We start from the raw sequence: 22,940 nt of genomic DNA, 5'->3' as shown, positions 1-22,940 counted from the left end.
ACGACTTCCTACGGTCGCACCATTTAATGATAGCAGGCTGGAGCACGCGTTAGCAATGGAAAAAATCATGCTTCATGATAAAGCAGAAAATTATAAAGTTGGCAAGTCACACTCAGACATGTTTGAATAAACTACAGGCTTGGCTAATCAGATAAGAGAGCCTAAAGAAAATTAAGCTCACTTGAATTGTGTTTAATTTAAAATTTCATTTCTCTTTAGATTATCGTAACAAAATGTGCTATTAAGTTTATATTTTACTTTCAGCACGGTAGGGTCAAATTTCCAACATGGCGTGAGAAAAGCATATTCACTCCTTACATTCAAATCAACCTTACGTTCAACATCTAAAACTATCCCAAACTCCAACATAAAATGCTTAATTGGCCATACGGCAATGCGTTTACTTTGGGACGTTTTTTTTATATTTAGAATAAATATTCGACTCCATTTGACAGCAATCAGATAGTGTTGTTTGGTTATTTCCTTTTAACGAGGGAAAGTTTGCATACTAAAGCAAATGAGAAAGTTGTGTGACAAAATGATATTTAAAATCATGACCCCATTTGCATGGGCCAGACAAAGTTCATGGGAAAAACAAAGAGAAACACAATGCCAGCCCCTTTTAATAAACATCACTAGACTATGAGTTCCAGGCAACTTTCAGTAGTTTAACAAAAGCTTTTAACAGAAAACCAGTTTAAGATCAATCATACTATAAAAAATGAAAAGCTACCAGTTGCATATACAATATCAACGAGGAACCAGGCGTCTCCATTTTTGTTCAATACTCATAATCAAAGAAAAAGAGGTAAAAGGGTAAATGCACCCATTAGCCCCCCCTCATACCAAACCCCTAGGTTGATTGCGTAGCCGAAATTAACGGTACACACAACGCTTCAAATACTTGTAGGTCGAAATTTACGAATTGATGTACCACCTATTGCATACGATATACTCAGGTATGTCGTCGTACAAGAGGTGTAGCCACGACCGAAAAAACGAAGGCAGGGGCCTCATTTACTGTTTAACCGAAACAGATTTCTACAACATTTGTTCAACAGTAATAATATCTTTATTTTTCAATTTACTTACTTGTGAAAGAGCGAATTTTAAATTACTAATCCTGCGACATGAATTTTAGGCAGTTTTTATCTTCTGTTACCTTGCATTCCAATTTTTCACGACGATGAAATTTGTTTTCCAATATTATTGCATTTGTTTACTATACCTGTAATGACACAAAGAAAATAAATCCAATATTAAACTTGAGTTCTATTACTTAGCAATAATTGTTACATGATGTGTTTTAAACATGTTGGAAAGCTGATTGGGGTATTATGAATTATTGAACCATTCATGTTTATATTCAAACATATGGATGTTTCCGTTGGCAGAAAATCATGCATTTGTTTTATCGTGAGGCATACTTTTTCGGAATATTTCTGTCCAACAATCATAGTCTGGGAACACAATTTACATAAAATTGAATACGGAAGGGAAATAAAAAAACGGAAACTTCGGATGAAGAATGAAAGCAGCACAAATGAAGATATGCAAATGTATAAAGCATGTTGAAAATCGAAAACGAAGCAAACGCCGTGGGAGCGCGAGCTTCTTGCATTCTGCAAACATACTTCTTGCTTGTGCACGGGGGGGTTAAAACAAAACATAAATTTTGCGCTTTTCAGCCGGTGGCGCTCGTGGCGAAAAGGGTCGCGAGATACTGATGGTAAATCATGAGCGCTCTACCTTTCACGTTCGTTTGAACGGAAGGGTTCGGTAGGGGCAACACGGGGAACGGTAAATACAGCTCCTAGAAATTCATGGTCATAATTTCTACCGAATACAATCCTCCCGTGACCGGCCCCGGAACCGGAATAACCGGGAGACGGATGCTTGGGATGATACCTTGCTTGGTTCGCCGTTCTGGCAGCATCTCTAGCAGCACGGAAGCCTTTTCCCGGTCGACCTTAACTGCGCAGCAGGGCTGATAGGATTTACAGTCACACCATGGACCAATGGATGGCTGCTGCAAACAGGGAACTGCACAATTGGCAGCCCGAAACAAATGAAATCCCTGGGGGCACCGAAAGGTACCGGAAAACGGTAGTGCAAACGTTTTGTTTGTGTTGGCTCGAAAAGTGTTCGTTGCAGTCGTTTAGCAAGCAGGGCGGAACACTCAGCTCCTGAGGGAACAACTGAAATGCAAATGGAGTATATTTCAACAGTTTTATGTTACACTTAATCACTCATGTGTGAAATTGATAGTAAAATATAGAAAATATTATAAGAAACCCAGCCTCAGTATAAATTAAATATAATTATGTATGTCATACTCCTCAAGTGCTCTCGTAAAGAATCAATCTCGATTGACTAGATGGCTACTTTGTTGCAGTTAAAGAGGAAATGTACAATAAATTCCCGTCATTTTAATTATTTGCTGAATGATTTACGAAATTCCCTGTATCCAACTCCACCATCGACAGTCGCCCGTTACCGCATCTAAGTAACACGTTACACCCAAGGCGTATGCAATGGACTTTCCTTATATGCTCACAGCAATAAGGGCCCACGCCTACCGTCTGCGTAAAAAATGACACGTCGTCAAGAGTCGTGTCGGCCACAACAATGTCGCGTTACGGTCGATCGAGCCGTACACGCACGAAGGAAGACGTAGTCGTATCCCAGCCGCACGATTCACTTCATGACAACGCTGCAAACGAGGAGGAGAAATGCGATACATTGCTAGCCGTCCACTCTGTCACTCGGGCTCGTTAGCGTGGTTCGGAAGTGAACGGTCTGATAGTGAAATGATTACATTTTAATTTACTTTCCAAGACATAACCGCAACATCGCTTCCCTTTCGCAGAGTATATGACGCGTGCCAGCTTTGAAAACTGATGACAGCCATCTTCGACCTTATCGTAACGTAATGTAGAGTGCTCATTCTCATCCGGCAAAATCGGGAGCCTCATCTAAAATGTGGATACCGGAAAAAACGAGCGTTTATGAATATCTTAGAAGATGGAAAGCACGTCATAATTTTTTCTTTCTGGATTTTCATCAACATGTTCTGGGTTTTCATCAACATCGTAGCGCTAAGTGAGCATAAAACGTGATTAAATTATACGCGATACAATAAAACGTACCAAGTGACGATAAATCTTGAGCCGCCTTTGAAAGGCAAGGCTGGCATATGTTTAATGTACTCTCGGGAACTTTGAACTCCGTCAAGATGAATGGGTATCATCAGCGTCGGGATTGACAATGTGTTCTAGAGCTTTTTATTGATGGAGCCATCATTCAAATTGCAAATTACAAATTGTGGTATAACAGGAACAATGATAACGACTATCATTATTTTCCTCTAATGTGCCAGATCGTCTGAAGAAATATGAGAATTTTTTTGATTCAGAAAGAAATGTAGTACGCAAAACAATGAAAAGGTAAATAAAGTACAAGTGATTATTTTTTTTGGTATTATCTACAGGGTGCATGACGAATTTGTGCAGTTTTAGAATAAAATTATTCCTTAATTCTGGGTAACAATATTCAGAAAAGTGTGACATTTATGGAACGGTTATTGTGTGACGTATAACAAAAATATATATCTGGGAAGTAGAAAATGTGACAATATGAACTAAGAAACCAATCGGTCCGCAGCAAGTGCAAAAGAGATTATTTTGCAGATAAAAGTATCGGTAGTTATATGGATAGACCAATCTGAAACAGGATGAAAGTATCCCCTTTACCTTCGAAAAGAATCGTTAAAAAAGACTGGGCACTGTTTAGCCAATCAAGGTATCGTTAAACTTCGCTACTGAGTCGATAAACTCCGACATTTTCAAACTGCATCAGCAAATTATTAGAAAAAAGATTGGATTGTTATGCTTTTCATGGAGGCAGATAACGTAAAGTCACTTTTAGCTCTAATGATATTCAAAGATACCCTTTCGATGTTATACGATGTTGTACCAAAGTTTGACTATCCTCTGATAAATTTAACGGTATAACGGGAATTTTGAATTTTTTGATCGATTGATCTTATCATCAACGTTACAAGTTCAATGTCAAAAGGACATTACACAAAATACGTGAACGGTTTCGAGCAAAATGAAACATATTAATAAAAAAATAATATACAAATTCCAAATAATACCTTACAATCATTTGAATTTTGAATTTTTTGATCGATTGATCTTATCATCAACGTTACAAGTTCAATGTCAAAAGGACATTACACAAAATACGTGAACGGTTTCGAGCAAAATGAAACATATTAAGAGAAAACCAAACCTACCCTGCGCCTCTGTATGCTGCGTCCACGTGCAGCTCTCGAGCGGTGATTGCAATCGATTGCACTTGCATTCATGGGCTGCAAACCGGGCGCACCCTCTCCGTACCACCCGCTTCCAGCCATCGGAATGCTATAAAACGTACCCCAACGTCGCATCGCGTGGCAGCGATGGCCACACAAACGACTAATTACTGCCGTGTGTGTGGCCATTTCAATCAACCGAACGTGGCATCACGTCTCCAGGTGTAATTTTATCAATCAACCTAACCTGCGCTCACCCTGGGCTGTCCACACGGCAGTCGTGTGAGTGTGTGTGTGTGGGGAAAATTCCGCTCCAACTCCACGATTGTATCGCTGTTCCAGCGCGACTCTATCAGTCCGGATGGTGCAAATCTAATTTCATACGATTTATAGTTGCACTCTTCCACGAAGTGTTCAATGGTGAATTTTTGTTGATTTTTATCACACCAATTGCTCGATGATTAACCGATTTTCCTTTTCGTAACCGATTTTTTGCACGTACCCGCGTGGGACTCGTTATTCCATTGCCACGACAGCTTTCATGATTAGATAAAATTTGTACACGATTTCTCGTTACTAGCGCTTGCATGCAACGCGCTGGACCCGAAAAGAAATGCGTTGGTGAATCAACCTCCGCACGAACCGTCTGAGAGAGGGAGGGAGTGGGGCGGGCATCCAACTCCAACGTGAAACTGTCACAACTGTCATCGGTGTTTTCCGCCCGGTACGGACAAACATGCAGACCACGCCACCACGCACCAAAACACAAACGACCCCAGCGCCTCCACTGAATAGAAACTTCCAGCACATGGCACGAGTTTCACGACCACCTGCGGTTTGCGGCGTCGTCTCGCTTCTTCGAGGCGATTCCGCGAGCCTTCCAACGAGTCCCTTCGGCTCACGGTTGGCAATCGTTTGCCTCGTACGTAGCACGGTGTCTGTTCAGCCGTCAAAGAAAAACAAAAAACCTTTCTCCGAGGAAAGACATTTTCCCAACCCGCCCACTTCAACCCGCTTCCGATACCTTAAATCGCTGTCTTTTTTTCTTATCCGGGTCAGCGCGGCTGTTATCCGTAATACATGGGCATTAAAAATCAATTACAGACGCGTGCTCGCCCCTGCGTGATAATTACGAAATGCGAGAAAGTGTAATGGAGTGTGAGTTTTATTTGATTTATATTCAACGCAAGAGGATACGCTAAGGTAGGAGGAAGGCGAGGCGAGATGACTATGGCCGCTGTACCGGTCCCTTTTTTCACCTGTTATGCCTTCCTCCACAGGAACGATGTGGTAAACATAAAACCTTTTCAGATTACATACTTTGATTTGATCGCCACTTGGAATCGCATCTTGTTCTGCATGCGCACTTATCGACTGACGCGGCCTCCTTTTGTGGTGTGTATCCAGTCCCTCCTTTGGGGGTGTTCAAGAACACAATGATTTGATTGACGTTGAAATTGTGTGATTAGCAAATAAACAAATAATACGGAGTTTCTGAGGCGTTCAACAAAAGTGCCAACTTGAGGAGGAGTTTTAACTACAATTGAAAGAAAAGATTTCAATCAATCTTTTAAACCTTTCAGGACCATAAGCTATTCAAGACTAAAATTGGCAATACAACAAAATACTTTGACTATTTGGGGTGTAAAATAAGAGAATATCGCCAGAAAAACCTAGCAGTATATGTAGGTTTTTTTATAATTTCATGGGAAATATTTTTCCCTATGAACCATAAAAGTAAATAAATGACCAGTATAGTAATCATATCGGAATTTCTTTTATTTGCTTTCCACTACAAATTACATAATAAAAGATCTAAAAAAAAGATCTTAGCCATTTCTATAAAAAAAAATAATAAATTTATCAACTTGTCGAGTTTTTGTTGTTGATTGAACGCACGAATGGTTTGGTTTTGGAGTAATTAATTTTGATAATTCTTTTTTGTTTATTCGTTCAGAAAGACATTTGCCGCCTTTGACATAATTTTTTCTTTGATGTTTCGTTTCAAAAGTATCGTTTTGATAATAGTTCAACGAACAGTAACGAGTTTTGTAGATGGGAAAAATATTTCCCTTGGTTGTGAAAGGGTTAAATAACATGACATCTGATTGGTGTGTTAGTTTTTAATTTGTTCTGTGAGAATTCACATGTTTTAGTTTTGCTAGTTGCTAGTTGAAGAAAGATAAAAAAGTGTAAAATATCATAATAGATCATAAAGGAGGAAGGTTATAACTTGAGAGCGAAACTGATTGCACATGTCGAAACGGTGGAATCAAAACATTACATTCCCGTATCATCTTCCAAATCCCTTAACCTGTTAAGATAATATTAGGTTAGGTTTTGTACGAGGGGGCGTGGTGAAGGCCCTTAAGATAAACATTAGTAAGCGAAAAAAGAATGGAAATCAATGAAGTACGTTTGATTCTGCTTTTGGACTTATGCGTGTGAACCGTAATTAATCCAAATATGAATGGGGATGTAGAAAAACTGAAGCTGCAAAAATTATGTTTCGTAAAAAAATAATATTTGTAATTTGAAATCGAACTTAAACTGAATATCGAAGACACTCTTTGTTTGAAAGCTGAAAAACCAAGTAAATTTAGAAACGATTATTTTTAACACACTTTCATCCGGGTTGGTAAATTTAAAAATTAAAAAAAAATGTACTTTTTGAATTATATTCGTGTTCAAAAAGGAATGTTGGTAGAAGCTTGTCAATTCATTCTTCCTCAGCAGTAAAAAAGCGCAATTAAGCAAATAATTAAATGAACGTGTTTGGGTCGGTATAACTCCCGAGTCTTTGGCTCGCGTTCGGATTTTATTTTTCAGAAATAATAAATGAGTGTTTATCTTAATTTTCATCAGCTCCATTTATAAGTCACACGAGAGCTCCAGCTACAGTAATGCAAAAGAAAGCGCGAATCGTTATTCTTTATAGCTTACTTGAGCTTGTTATCAGCAACGCATCAGCGTCCAATTAATTATGAGATGAAACGTGACAGCAAACTACGGACGACGATGAAAGGAGAAAACTATCGAAAACGGCGCGCGAAATAATCACTGTCCATTAACGATTCCGGCAGCAGCACCCCGCCGACTCCAATCGGATCGACTCCCCGGCAGCTTCATTTAGAATTCCGCTCATGCATGTTGTCAGTTGGGTGCAAATTGATCTGTTTGCGTGCGCCGCCAGCGTCCACGTGCGTTTCCTGTCCGACATTCGGCTTCCGTCGCGCTCGCACGCGAAATATGGACCACTGGTTTTGGCAACCGGTTTTGCCTCCGGTTGGACGGGGAATGGCCAACTTCTCCGGCGGCGAACGTAAGACCAAAACGTACCGCGGGGTTCCGTGAGTCCGCATGCATCGGCATCGTCCGGCGTGGTGTCGCTACCTCCAATCGGCGCACTAATTACAGAAACTATTTTCCGACCCGGCGAACAGTTGTTTTCCGACGTTTAAGGCTCGCACATCGGCGGGGAGGAGGCGGAATTCCGATCACGCAGGATACATTACACATCCAATTTCGATTCGTGACAATCCATTAAACGGTTCCTTCGCCGGGCGGTTGGTCCGTCGTTGTTTGTTGAGGTGCGCTTGGTGGGTTTTCTCTGATTCGGACAAAACCGATGCTGGCGGCCGAAAAGTCGCAAAAGGAAATGGAACGGAACGTAGCGCCAGGATGGGATGGGCAAATCAAACTCAAAAGAAGAGAATGCGAAGAAATCGAATGGCAATAAAAGCAGCCTGTTGGGTGCTATAAATCTGCACATCTTCTCCCCGTCAATCGGACGTCGCCTTTGCCGTATTGCGCCGGCAGCATCTATCGTCTCCGAGACGAAACCAAGACGATCCGATCACACGCCGGCCACGACAAAATCGACAGCATTGCCCCGCCAGTCAGTCAGCCTGCCGTATGTACCAAAAGGGAGGCCAACGGCACGGAACACCAAAACGGATCGTGACTGCCGGGAGCGATTTTGGTTTTGCTCCCTTTGCCTCACCCAAGTGAGATTCTGGTATACACCGGTCCCCGCCGGGTTTCCGACGACGACCGACCGAAGTGGCATGGGCGCATGAATATGTAGGCCCTTTTTCACCTCTTATTCCGCAGCTCTGGATGGGCTGGTGTTCGAACATAAAATGTTTTCATTGTACTTGGCTTCGCATTCTACGCCGGCCCACCCCGCCGTTCGATGCGGGCCGGGGGATATCGATGGATCAACATTTTAATTAATGCCTTGTACGGGCATGGAGCGGGCCTTGTTTCGAGCAGCTAATGCGTGCCACCACCGCGCACCGAACAATGTATACCGATCGCTTGCCGCCGAGCGGAGCCTGAAGAGCTTTGCATTAATATGCGCGGTACACAACCGTATAAGTTCATCGGTGTGTGGCCAGTGAAAGGAGCTACAACACCGCATCCATCTATATCCTTTTTGATGTGAAGTGGCTTTTTTATCCCCACTCCTTTTATCTCCGAAATACCAGCTAGGTGCCAGCATCTTAAAATTATAAAACTTTCCTTCGCATCGACGGCGGGAGGAAATGGTGGAACTGGTAAAAACTTCACTAACGATCCTGCGCCAAACGCCATTAAAAACCCGTTTACACACAGGAATATGACGGTTCTTTACGGAGGAGCCTTATCAGAAATTGGGCCCGTATACGGGCTCGGTAATTAAAATGCCATCTCCGGCCGGCGGCCCACACATTCCCGCAAGGATAACTGGCCATTTCTTCAAGCTACAGGGGGGCAACAAAGAAAAAAAAAGAATCAAACATCCTTCAGACGTCGATCGAAACGATTGTGCGAACCACCGTTAAGCTCCAGGTTAAGCGCTGTCAGAAATTGAAATTACCTCGTCAGGCAGCTTTCGGAAGTCGTAAACACCGGCACCATTGACCGATACTATTTCCCAAGAGGTGCATCAAAGGAGGTCCATAAAACGGGACTGCTTGCAAGCGCTGCAGCTTACCAAAGCGATCAGGTTGCTGTGCGGCAAATGTTAGTGAGTGTATGTTGGCATACTTCAAACGAAATGAACTTATAAAAGTACCTGGGTGGATAATAGCGATAATTTTACTGCTCTGAATTGTTAAGTCAAGAGTCGTAAAAGACATGAAAGTTGGTCATATCGATACAAACCATAGGAAAGACATTGTAACAGCACTAGTTGTATGAAGTTTTGGAAGTGTTAATATCCACATATAAATTTAATTCAACGATCCTTAAAGCAAACCAAACAAAAGAGAGATTAAATTATTATCCCGATTCAACAAGAAATCAGATAACACAAAATTGAATTAAGCTTAAGAAAAAACTAATATTTACAATTAATAAAAAGTACAGAAATATAAACCATAGCATATTTATCAAAGCATTGTTTGCAAGCCGGAAGTATTGAAAATGACATGTATTTAAAAACACTTTGCTATAATCGACCATATTTAATTATTAAAATTATATTCTGATCCATAAAGAGTGATTCAAGAAACTGTATGTAAAGGTAAATGATCAAAAAAAATTACTTTCATTGCACAAAATACAAAAGTTTGCTTAAAATAAACAACAACGCTATAGCTTATGCTAAATCCCGTATACAAACTCCACTAACTGAGTGGTTCCATTAGACAGTACGATTGATCGATGCAAACACGTAAGCGAGATGCAGACAATTTCAACAATTTCTACCTTGAGCTTAGATAGCAATAGCACCGTTGAACGAGCGAAGCGAGCGTGAAAGTGAGATGCACAATTCCTACGCTCCGGTTTTCCCACGCACTTTACGGTTTCCCCACCCGCTGTGCTTTTGCTAAGGATACTATGGATACAAGATGGTAGGGGAAATTTTTCTTGCGCTGAACGAGTTTTTGGTAGTCGATGGTTACTTTGCCGAAATAAAACAAAGCAAAGCGTGAACGTGCTACACAGTTTCATTCAAAGTTTGCAATACGAAGGAAATGAAACGTTTTCGAGATTTAAGGGACAATTTTTTCGAAAATTGCATTTACTCTTGGGAAAAGTGGTGCTGCAACGTGATGGAAATAACCAACGCAGAATAAAATTAAGTATAAAACTAAATCCATAAGGTTAGGCCCTATAAACGGGCCCTGTAACCGGGAGCTGTCAACGGGCCTACTTACCGGGCCCTAAAAACGGGCCGTATTTCCGGGCCATGTAAACGGGTCCTGTAAATTGGCCGTGTTATCGGGCCCTCTAACCGGGACCTGTCAACGGGCCGACTTACTGGGACCTGTAAATTGGCCGTGTTACCGGGCCCTTTAACCGGGACCAGTCAACGGGTCCTGTAAACGGGCCCTGTAAACGGGCACTGTAACCTGGCCCTGTAAACGGACCCTGTAACCGGGTCCTTAAACGGACATTGTAACCGGGTCCTGTAACTGGGTCCTGTAAAATGGGTCCTGTAACTGGGTCGTGTAACCGGGCCGTTTTACCTAGTCGCTATACAAACTCCAGTAACTGAGTGGTTCCATTAGATAGCACGATTGATCGATGCAAACACGTAAGCGAGATGCAGACAATTTCAACAATTTCTACCTTGAGCTTAGATAGCAATAGCACCGTTGAACGAGCGAAGCGAGCGTGAAAGTGAGATGCACAATTCCTACGCTCCGGTTTTCCCACGCACTTTACGGTTTCCCCACCCGCTGTGCTTTTGCTAAGGATACTATGGATGCAAGATGGTAGGGGAAATTTTTCTTGCGCTGAACGAGTTTTTGGTAGTCGATGGTTACTTTGCCGAAATAAAACAAAGCAAAGCGTGAACGTGCTACACAGTTTCATTCAAAGTTTGCAATACGAAGGAAATGAAACGTTTTCGAGATTTAAGGGACAATTTTTTCGAAAATTGCATTTACTCTTGGGAAAAGTGGTGCTGCAACGTGATGGAAATAACCAACGCAGAATAAAATTAAGTATAAAACTAAATTCATAAGGTTAGGCCCTATAAACGGGCCCTGTAACCGGGAGCTGTCAACGGGCCTACTTACCGGGCCCTAAAAACGGGCCGTATTTCCGGGCCATGTAAACGGGTCCTGTAAATTGGCCGTGTTATCGGGCCCTCTAACCGGGACCTGTCAACGGGCCGACTTACCGGGACCTGTAAATTGGCCGTGTTACCGGGCCCTTTAACCGGGACCAGTCAACGGGTCCTGTAAACGGGCCCTGTAAACGGGCACTGTAACCTGGCCCTGTAAACGGACCCTGTAACCGGGTCCTTAAACGGGCACTGTAACCGGGTCCTGTAACTGGGTCCTGTAAAATGGGTCCTGTAACTGGGCCGTGTAACCGGGCCGTTTTACCTAGTGTTATACAAAAAAAACATGTTTCTTTGAGAAACCTTGAGTTTACATTTTCCGACTATTTCGCTAAACCTGAACCAGGAAAAAATCCATCAAAATCAATCAACCGCCGCAAAAACTATGACTTTCTGGCAAAGATTAATTGCAACCCTTTGCTCCCATTTGAATCCGCTGTGGCACACGGCCACGGCCAATCCAATAAAGTCAGCCCAATTGATCGCTTCGTTGGTGGAACAAAACAGAAAAAAAACAAACCCTCACCAAAAGGCGAAAGGGCGCACTCGACGAGGCGAGCTCGGTGGTATTTGCTCGCTCCGTTCGCTCGAATCGATTCCACATTTTCGCAGCCATATGCTGCTCCAGTTGCGGTTACGAGTGAGACACGAAAGCGACACAAATCACAGGTTGAATTTAATTAAAACCGAACCATCAAAACGGCCACCACAGATTTCCCGACCCGCGCAACCGCTGGTTTCCCGCCGCAGCGGGAACAATTCAGAACAGAACCACGGCGCGGATGTGGAAGGCCAAACTTTTGCATTATTTTCCTCCTACCTTTGGAACGCACGCAAGGTGAAAGGGTGAAGGATGCAAAACGGCTAGCCGGGAGCGCACGAAGCTTAACGCCACCCGGTGTAAATCGTGAAAATTTATGGAAATTTATTATATCCCCCGAAATATGGCCGCCCGAACCGAAACAACCTTCGCTTGGCGTCGGGGACATTATTCGAATCGAGAATATTGTGGAGCTTTTGGGAAGTTTCCCTGCGGCGCGCCAAAATTGGGTGCGAATGTGTTGTACCCCGTTGGCGATACATAAATTTTCCTGTCAGTACAAATATTTCACGAGCTCTGGAAGAAATGTTTCGCAAGCCGATAAATCGGATCGGTGACATAATGCATTTTTGTTTCCTTTTTTTTCGAAGCCACTCTTCAACGAACGAAACGAGAGATGAACGATCGCTAAATCACGAACCTGCCTTCTGCAATACGCCTCATCGACAGCTCGTTTGCTTCCCGTTACCGATGGTCTGTAATTGATTGAGCAATTGAGAACCCCTTGAAGTCAAGGCGTCCACGAATCCTCGCACGTGGATCGATCCTTTTCTTTTCGCACAGCAACTTAATGATAACTTTACGCACCACCAGTTTTTTTTTTTTTCTTTAATGCCGCCCTGCAAGCGAATCGTGCTGCAACCAACCCCGCAATTGGGTTAAACCATGTTTTACACTTCACTTGAAACGCTTTTGCGCCATGCTTCCGGGCGCGGCTCAAGATCCGTGTAATCATAAATCAATCGGTATCGAATCAGCTAGCAGCAGCCGTTCGTCTGCTCGAACCGTTTTCTTCGGCGTTTCCCTCACACCGGCGTAGCTACTAAGCATAAATGTAATTGATTTTAGCCTTCTAATAATGCACACCCTTTCGACGTTCCGCGCCGACGGATGGAAGCCGCCATAGTGCGGTTCGATGTTGCAGGATCAACGCTGACGTTGTACGTCAATTGAGGGGTATGAGGCGGTGGGTGAGGCATTCCAAACTGACTGCCGCAACCCACAAGGAAGGTATTATTTTCCTGGAATCCACTTGAACGGAACGCGTCAGATTGTTTCGACAAAAATGGCTTCCTGGATTAGCGGATATTCTAGAAATTCTCCTATAGAAATATTTCTTGTTAGTGATCTGAAGCAAGATAAGCTTGCTCTATTGATGATTACGATGATGGATGGGGCAAATAAAATCGACATCCATTAACATTTTCCAATGTTTCATGAGAAGTTCATGAGTTTAGCTCGTACAATATAATTTTAAAAACTGTGTTTTAAATACAGTATGTTTTACTCTTTTTCGAGTTGAGACGTTGAGTAAAATGATTTTGTAGTTTTCATCCATCCAGGGAAGGAGAAAATGCAGTGGGAAATCATAAAGCATCTCTAAAAGTTGCCCTAGGAACTATTTGCTACAATGCAATAATATCATCAATCTTATTAATAAAATCTCTTAAGTGCGATGAATTTGTTAAATGATCCAAATAATCCAACGCAAAACATATTCAAGTTAGAATAAAAGTACAGCAAAATAAAACTCGCATGCTTTTGAGATATTATCCAATAAAATCCTGTTCTGAGAGAATGCAACCAAAATATATAGCAGTTAACATTTATTTTTTTGTGACATTTGTATTTATTAATTGTTTGTACTAACACAATAATTGATTTAATAAAAGTAATAATTTGTCAAACAAAAGTTTAGTTGAAATTTGCCTGCTATGGTCTATAATTCTAGTCTTTGTTGTAATGACATTTTTACTTTAACAATAGTTTTATCATTTTGCATTTCATCGTTGAATGCAAAAAACGAAGATTCAACATACCAACCAACAATGTTCACACTTGATCCTTGCCTGCTATCATTGCTTAGTGCTAGATGCAACAAAGATGCAAATGCAAAGTACACGAGAATCTCGCCATACGGAATTTGCATATTTTATCACAGCTCCTGTCGGTTGACTGTTCGCCTTACCGACGTGTACATAGCAACTGTTTGTTTAGATTACGAGTAATTGATAAAAAAAACACATAAAAAATGCCCTATGGGAAGGAAAGTGTTGTGTCAAGCAAAAGTAACGACACAGCGGCCACAGTGTGTCCATCCGGCATTTTATAGAAAATGCAAATTTAATGATTTTTCCACAGAAACTTGCGAGCTTAAGCGAAGGCACGAGGCACGCAAAATGCCTGGGAAGCTACGTTCCAAGAGTGCCAAGAAAAAATAGATCGCGAACACAACTGTCGCCGAGAGCCACTTTCTGGAACACTCTCTATCACTGTGCGTGACAACAAAAGTGCATTGGTTTAGATTTCAATTAAGATTAAGCTCATCTAAGACCGCGCCAATATACGTACGTTCGCACTTGGCAGAGGGCGAAAACCAGGCGATCGTGACGAGGTTCAGCGCCTCAGCGGCTAACTGCACATTGCATCCGTCCGGCCGATGCCGGGCCGCGGTCGAGCCAAAGGTGTGCGTATTTCGATGCACCAATGCATCGAAACGCCCATTCCGTGACGACTTGTCGCCGGCCGGTTCGATGCGCCGATGCATCGACGGATCGCCGGGGCAACGTTTCAACGGGGGTCGAGCGCAGGCGATGGTGCTTAGCTAAACCGGATAAACCTGTTCCGGCCGGCACATCATGACACACTGTGGGCACCGGAGCGCTAAGTGTTTTGCTACGAGACACAATTTATAGCACGAAAACCAGCTGTTGCCCGGAAGGAATAAGTTGCACCAGCAGTGGGGAAGAGTTTGTGCACATCTACCGAAAATGTTGAGATTTAAGTGCATCATAAATATTGCCTGCATCTGCTAGGCCGCGAAAATTTTGTCTTCAATATTATGCATTATAAGTTTGAATCATTCTATCTCAATATCTTCACTTTAATAGCGAAGAATTTCTCCACCACTTCTATTTTAGTTTGCGCCCAAAACTAATTAAAAACTACAATTGCAAACAGCGAATGCACACACAGCTGCAGATGAAGAGACAAACGAGGCACAACACTTCGCAAAAGAAGCGCAAAAGAACCCCCTTAGTCACGTACGCGAACTTCCAGCGCCCTTGTTATTGTGTATGTGTAGCATCTCGTGCCGGCGGCCGTAGATGGAAACTGCATTTTCGCCACTCTTGACGACTCAGTGCCGAAGGAGTGAATTTGGATGCAATTTGATTGGTACACTGTCACCGACACGTCGTACATGGGGGGCATCCTCCAAACATCCGAAAACGCATCCTTCGTCACGAGCAGCTGCATCAGCATACATCACGATGGGGTTACACAAACGAAAACTGGGTGTTTTTTTTTGCATTTGGTTCATCCTCTTGACAAGGGTGGCAATTGATGAGGCAAAAACGAGAAAATTTCTGTTTGCAAATGAAGACAAGTTCACCATTAGTTTCACCATCGAACTTTTTGAACGAAAATTCAGCAAGTCAAAAAAAACACAAATAACATTCTTTACTAACAAAGTAATCCACTCTAAAATTACTGTTACACCATGCCATGAGCTTAGATAGCAATAGCATTGAAAGCGAGTGAAGGGAGCGCGAAAGTGAGATGCAGACAATTTCTACAATTTCTACCTTGAGCTTAGATAGCAATAGCACAGTTGAACGAGCGAAGCGAGCACGCAAGAGAGATGCACAATTTCTACAATTTCTACCTTGAGCTTAGATAGCAATAGCAAAGGTGAACGAGCGAAGCGAGCACGTAAGCGAGATGCACAATTTCGACGTTCCGGTTTTCCCACGCACTTTGCTGCTGTAGCTAAGGATACTAAGGATGCACGATGGAAGGGAAAATTTTTCTTGCGTTCTGATTGGTTGCGCGGTTTGATGAACGTTGAATGAATTTTTGGTAATCGATGGTTACATTGATTATCGATGGTTACTTTGCCGAAAAATAAAGCAAAGCGGAAGACTGCTATACAGTTTCATTCAAAAGTTTGAAATAGTTACGAAATGAAACGTTTTCGTGATTTAGGGACAATTTCGAATCGAACATTGCATTTAATCTTGGGAAAGGTGGTTCTTCAACGTGATGAAAACAACCAACGCAAAATAAAACTACATCCATAAGGTTGGGCCCAGTAAACGGGCCTTTTACCGGGCCCTGCAAACGGGCCGTATTACCGGGCCACGTAAGCGGGTCCTGTTAACGGGTCGTGACACCGGGCCATGTAAACGGGTCCTGTAAACGGGTCCTGTAAACGGGTCCTGTAAATGGGCAATGTTACCGGGCTCTGTAAGCGGGCCGTGTTACCGCCGTTTACCGGGTCATGTAAACGGGTCCTGTAAATTGTTCGTGTTACCGGGCCCTGTAACCGGGACCAGTCAACGGGCCGTGTTACCGGGCCCTGTAAACAGGCCGTGTTACCGGGCCCTGTGACCGGGTCCAGTCAACGGGTCCTATAAACGGGTCCTGTAAACGGGCCCTGTAAACGTGCACTGTAACCTGGCCCTGTAAACGGGCCGTGTTACCGGGCCCTGTAAACGGGCCGTGTTACCGGGACCTGTCAACGGGTCCTCGAACCGGGACCTGTAACTGGGCCGTGTAACCGGGCCGTTTTACCTAGTCCACTCTAAAATTACTGTTACACCATGCCATGAGCTTAGATAGCAATAGCATTGAAAGCGAGTGAAGGGAGCGCGAAAGTGAGATGCAGACAATTTCGACAATTTCTACCTTGAGCTTAGATAGCAATAGCGAAGATGCCGAGCGAAGCGAGCGCCAAAGTAAGATGCACAATTTCTACGCGTCGAAATTTCCCCTAAGCGTCGAAATTTCCCCTTAACCGCTGTGCTGTTGCTAAGGGAAACCAAATACCGTATGCGTGATAATGTTTGCACCACCGTGTATACCATACCGTATGCGTAATAATGTTTGCACCATCGTAGTAAAATAGTTCCCGTTTTCTCTGGGCATACAAAACGAAATGAAACGTTTTCGTGATTTTGGGGACAATTTCGAATCGAACATTGCATTTACTCTTGGGAAAGGTGGTTCTTCAACGTGATGAAAATAACCAACGCAGAATAAAAATAACCAACGCAAAATAAAACTACATCCATAAGGTTGGGCCCAGTAAACGGGCCTTTTACCGGGCCCTGCAAACGGGCCGTGTTACCGGGCCACGTAAGCGGGTCCTGTTAACGGGTCGTGACACCGGGCCATGTAAACGGGTCCTGTAAATGGGCAATGTAACCGGGCTCTGTAAATGGGCCGCGTTACCGCCGTTTACCGGGCCCTGTAAACGGGCCGTGTTACCGGGCCCTGTAAACAGGCCGTGCTACCGGGCTCTGTAAACGAGCTGTGTTACTGGGCCCTGTAAAAGGGCCGTCTTACCGCCGTTTACCGGGCCCTGTAAACTAGCCGTGTTACAGGGCTCTGTAAACGGGCCGTGTTACCGGGCCCTGTAAACGGGCCGTGTTACCGGGCCCTGTGACCGGGTCCAGTCAACGGGTCCTATAAACGGGTCCTGTAAACGTGCACTGTAACCTGGCCCTGTAACCTGGCCCTGTAAACGGGCCGTGTTACCGGGACCTGTCAACGGGCCCTGGAACCGGGACCTGTAACTGGGCCGTGTAACCGGGCCGTTTTACCTAGTCCCGTATACAAACTCCGCTAACTGAGTGGTTCCATTAGACAGTACGATTGAGCGAAGCGAGCACGTAAGCGAGATGAAATTTCTACCTTGAGCTTAGATAGCAATAACGAAGGTGAACGAGCGAAGCGAGCGTGAAAGTGAGATGCACAATTTCGACAATTTCTACCTTGAGCTTAGATAGCAATAGCACCGTTGAACGAGCGAAGCGAGCGCCAAAGTGAGATGCACAATTTCGACGTTCCGGTTTTCCCACGCACTGTACGGTTTCCCCACTTGCTGTTATTTTGCTAAGGATACTATGGATGCAGCATGGTAGGGGAAATTTTTCTTGCGCTGGACGAGTTTTTGGTAGTCGATGGTTACTTTGCCGAAATGAAAACGGCAAAGCGTGAACGTGCTACACAGTTTCATTCAAAGTTTGCAGTACGAAGGAAATGAAACGTTTTCGAGATTTTAGGGACAATTTTTTCGAACATTGCATGTATTCTTGGAAAAAGTGGTGCTGCAACGTAATGGAAATAACCAATGCAGAATAAAATTAAGCAGTAAACTACATTCATAAGGTTAGGCCCTGTAAACGGGCCCTGTAACCGGGATCTGTCAACGGGCCGACTTACCGGGCCCTGTGAACTGAGTCCTGTAACCGGGCCCTTTAACTGGGAACATTCAACATGTCCTGTAAACGGGCCCTGTAAACGGGCACTGTAACTGGGACCCGTGCAATGGGTACTGTAACTGGCCCGTGTAACCGGGCCGTTTTACCTAGTCCCGTATACAAACTCCGCTAACTGAGTGGTTCCATTAGACAGTACGATTGAGCGAAGTGAGCACGTAAGCGAGATGAAATTTCTACCTTGAGCTTAGATAGCAATAACGAAGGTGAACGAGCGAAGCGAGCGTGAAAGTGAGATGCACAATTTCGACAATTTCTACCTTGAGCTTAGATAGCAATAGCACCGTTGAACGAGCGAATCGAGCGCCAAAGTGAGATGCACAATTTCGACGTTCCGGTTTTCCCACGCACTGTACGGTTTCCCCACTTGCTGTTATTTTGCTAAGGATACTATGGATGCAGCATGGTAGGGGAAATTTTTCTTGCGCTGGACGAGTTTTTGGTAGTCGATGGTTACTTTGCCGAAATGAAAACGGCAAAGCGTGAACGTGCTACACAGTTTCATTCAAAGTTTGCAGTACGAAGGAAATGAAACGTTTTCGAGATTTTAGGGACAATTTTTTCGAACATTGCATGTATTCTTGGAAAAAGTGGTGCTGCAACGTAATGGAAATAACCAATGCAGAATAAAATTAAGCAGTAAACTACATTCATAAGGTTAGGCCCTGTAAACGGGCCCTGTAACCGGGATCTGTCAACGGGCCGACTTACCGGGCCCTGTGAACTGAGTCCTGTAACCGGGCCGTGTAACCGGGCCCTGTAAATTGGCCGTGTTACCGGGCCCTTTAACTGGGAACATTCAACGTGTCCTGTAAACGGGCCCTGTAAACGGGCACTGTAACTGGGACCCGTGCAATGGGTACTGTAACTGGCCCGTGTAACCGGGCCGTTTTACCTAGTTTTTTCAAACATGCCTTATCATTTTAGAGGCACAAACATAAGCGAAAAAGTACACTAGAGCAAAATGGCGTTTAAAATAAATAAAATACATCAGGCTGCGCGTGTCTCAACTTTATTTGAATGCATAAAATAAGCTAGTTTAGTTTCTGAATCAAACTTATTACCAAAGGAATGCTTATATAAACTTATAACTCAATTATTGTGACTAAACTTTCTTTACCAAATGTAAACCTTGTACCCTTTAAAGAGGATGATGGCAGATCTACTGAGTACACATTTCTGAGAATGGAACAGTGTTTCTTTAATACATTTGCTATAGCAATGGCTTATGTTTATTGATTTTAAACGTTACTTCGCTGAATCATCAATAAAATATTGATCCCACTAGAATAAAAATGTTTTCAGCGATATTGCGAGGCAAATTTTTATAGCCACCATTATAATTTTTATAAGTCACCATTTCAGCGATTATTAATTATTATATGAGCTCGCGTTTTTTCTACTATATATAAAATTGATACATCATTCTGTGCATGAAAACATGTTAAATGGGAATGGTACTTCGGTACTTCTCGGTACTTGTTAAATAGAAATATTCAGGAAATTATAGACAAGTCACCCTTCAGAATCCGATTGACAATCATTTCAATAATTATTGGCAACGTGAGCTAGCTTTCATCGCCTTTGTGAAGCAAATGCTACTTGCTGCGCTTTTCTATTGAAAAGCATTTTCCATCGTACAATAGGTTAATCCATTCTTCTAAGTTAGTTTTCATCGTACGACACCGGATGCCATATCGGGCAAGCAATTGAGTGGAAGTTTTGAACAAAGCTTCTTCCGTACCGCAGCAAATTGTGCGGCCCATTTTTTTTTTTATTCTACGCTCATAATGAACTCCACGAACAACATCATGCCAGACGGCAGGATTTTCGCAACGGAGGGAGGCTTTCTAGCAGGCGACTCACAATCGTCCCAAAGCGTGCGACCGACTTTTCCGAAGCTGCGTGCATAATTTATGTTTCCATACGTTCCGGCTTTTGTGGCACGGTGCCGTTAAACATATTTGCCTTTCCATTCGTCGGATATGCATAATTAACGCCGGCTGTTCGCCGACCGTACGGACCACCCCCCGGTATCTCCTGTACTCCCGCTGGCCGAGAAATCACCCCTCTCCAGCCCAGCCAGGAGGTTCGATGCACTGCTGCACGATGTTTCTTTCGCTTCCTAGAAGGCATTGCAGCAGCAAGTGGACGCTCGGAGCCCGCTCGGAGGCTGACTCCTTCTGATTGCACGGACAGCAACGTTCGCCCACACCGCAATACAGAAGGGAAAAATTATTTACTCTCGTCATGATTGCGCTCGTGGCTTCTGCGGAAGGAAAATATCCCACACATCCAGCGAAGGAAAACGCTCGAAAGCGCTAGCGAAACCTGCCGGTCCCAGGCGAAGCTCAGGCACGAGAAGGAATGAAGCGTGGTAATCTGTTTATTTAGTGGAAAGTGGGTACTGTTGATTCTTTACCATCCCGCGCTCATGGTTCCCTGCCCCGAAAGTGGACCGAGTAAACATTAACCCCGAGCCGATGCGGGCATTCGAAAGATTTAAATCGGATAACGAAGTGCTCGCCCGGATAAGCGAAAATAAAACCAAACAGATGAAATTCAAACCAAAAAACCCCCGAATGGAAATCCCTCGCAACCGACCTCTGCGAACCGAAATGAGTTGATGGACGACGGTGAGAACATGGAGGTAGTGATTTTCCCAACCCCCCTTAAAGGGTGGAAACTTTATTTCGCGTCATCCGAAACTCGAGCGGGAGAATTCGTTTTGCAAACGAACGAACTTTTTCAACTCACTACAACTATTTTAGCTAAACATTCATCCCCGGTGGACCTATTTCTGTTTCATTCTTCGTTCGTTCGTCCTTTGCATTCGTCCCACAATTTTTTTTATCCCCAGACATGTACATGGTGTAGGTTGCTTAAAAGGTTGTGTTCAGCGAAATAGAAAGAGGTGGATAGGTCGCTCCCAACGCATATCATCCCATTTGCGCAACATATAAAAAAAGAAAAATCCAAGCTTCCTTATAAGCCATGTTTATGCCAAAGTGCCATCGAGAAGGTTTTTAATCTTGAAGGTACTTTTCCAAAGGGCTCGAGTTCTTTCCAGGCTCTATCATTTTTTCAGCCCGGCAAAAAATAATACGCCATTTTTTTCCTGTACGTCCTACATACATTCGAGAACATTGGTTGTATGTTGTGCATTTAGAAGTTCTATAGCGTTGATAAATGCATGCAGAGTGCATCAAACAGCTTTGAATAGCAGAAGAGCGCGAGTTATCCAGCAGTTACGAAGTGGAAACACTCGGCCCGTTTAGCCATCCTCACTCGGAGCCATTCATAACGGGTTGTTGACGTGTGATTCGCGTACATTCGCGGCAAGGAATGCAACAAGGGGAGCTGCATAATTTGCACTTTCGAAGCATACTCAGTCGAGGAGCAGTTTGACACGAGAAGATTAAGTTATTACCTTCCACAAAGGGTAAACAACATCTCCTAGCCAAGAGGATGCCACACTTACCACGTCCATAATTTGATCCGACGTTAACACTTTCTTCCAGCAAACGCCAAATTACCCACTCTGCTTGCACACTGCAATTAATTTCATGTACTTTGACATGATAAGCCTATTTCGGGCTAAAATTGCGAGCAAACATTTACGTTGTCCGCACCCCCACCCGCCCGCTCTTGCCAGCGGCGAGATTCAAGAGAAGAGGAGAGATCAAAATTAAATTCCTCTCGCCAGTTTGATCGCCGGGGGAAAATCCCCTTCGCAAAATCCCATCCCAGTCACCACTTACCACGGGTGGGGAAAATGATTCCTTCCCCCCGTACTTTAAGGTATCGATTTTCCACAGTCGAATTCAGCCTCGTGTTGTTGTTGTTGTTGTTGTTGTCGTACTGTCCCCACCGTTTTTACCTGCAAGCGAAAAGAAATGGAAGAAAATGTAAGGATTAGTCCAGTTCTATTGCGATGATGGTGCTGGCACGGCCGGTTCACGCAGAAAAGCGCTGTAAAATGGATGATTTTCAGAAAGCTTCCACAAACCATGGACCAGCAAAGCAAAAAACAAAAGGCTAACGATACGACGTTGTTTTTCTTGCTGCCCGCCGCTTCTTACACCACTGGAAAATGCAAGCACAAGTTGGCAAAAGGTTGTGTGCCGTGGGTATTATGAGGTTCTAACCGGCAGAGAGTACAAGCAGCAGCGTCTTTCATCGCCCATACATCCACTCATGGAAACGAGCGCTTATGGATATCTTAAAAATAATCTGAGATTGGATCACATTCTCAACATGTTGCTTCGTTATGTTGCACGAGAAGAAAACGGGCTGGCATCAGCCGTGGGTTGTAAGCGTTGGATAAAACGACCCGATAAAACACGGTACATAGAAGGCCTGCGAGGGATCGGATGTCAGGGCAACAAGATACAACGACCTGTCGAGCAATTCAAAATTCTACCAATTTTGTCTGTGTATGTGTGTGTATTTGAAAGA

Source organism: Anopheles coustani, chromosome 3 (assembly GCF_943734705.1).
Source record: "Anopheles coustani chromosome 3, idAnoCousDA_361_x.2, whole genome shotgun sequence".
Lineage (NCBI taxonomy): Eukaryota > Metazoa > Arthropoda > Insecta > Diptera > Culicidae > Anopheles > Anopheles coustani.
The sequence above is the reverse complement of the archived record's forward strand: the minus strand, read 5'-3'. Positions refer to the sequence as shown.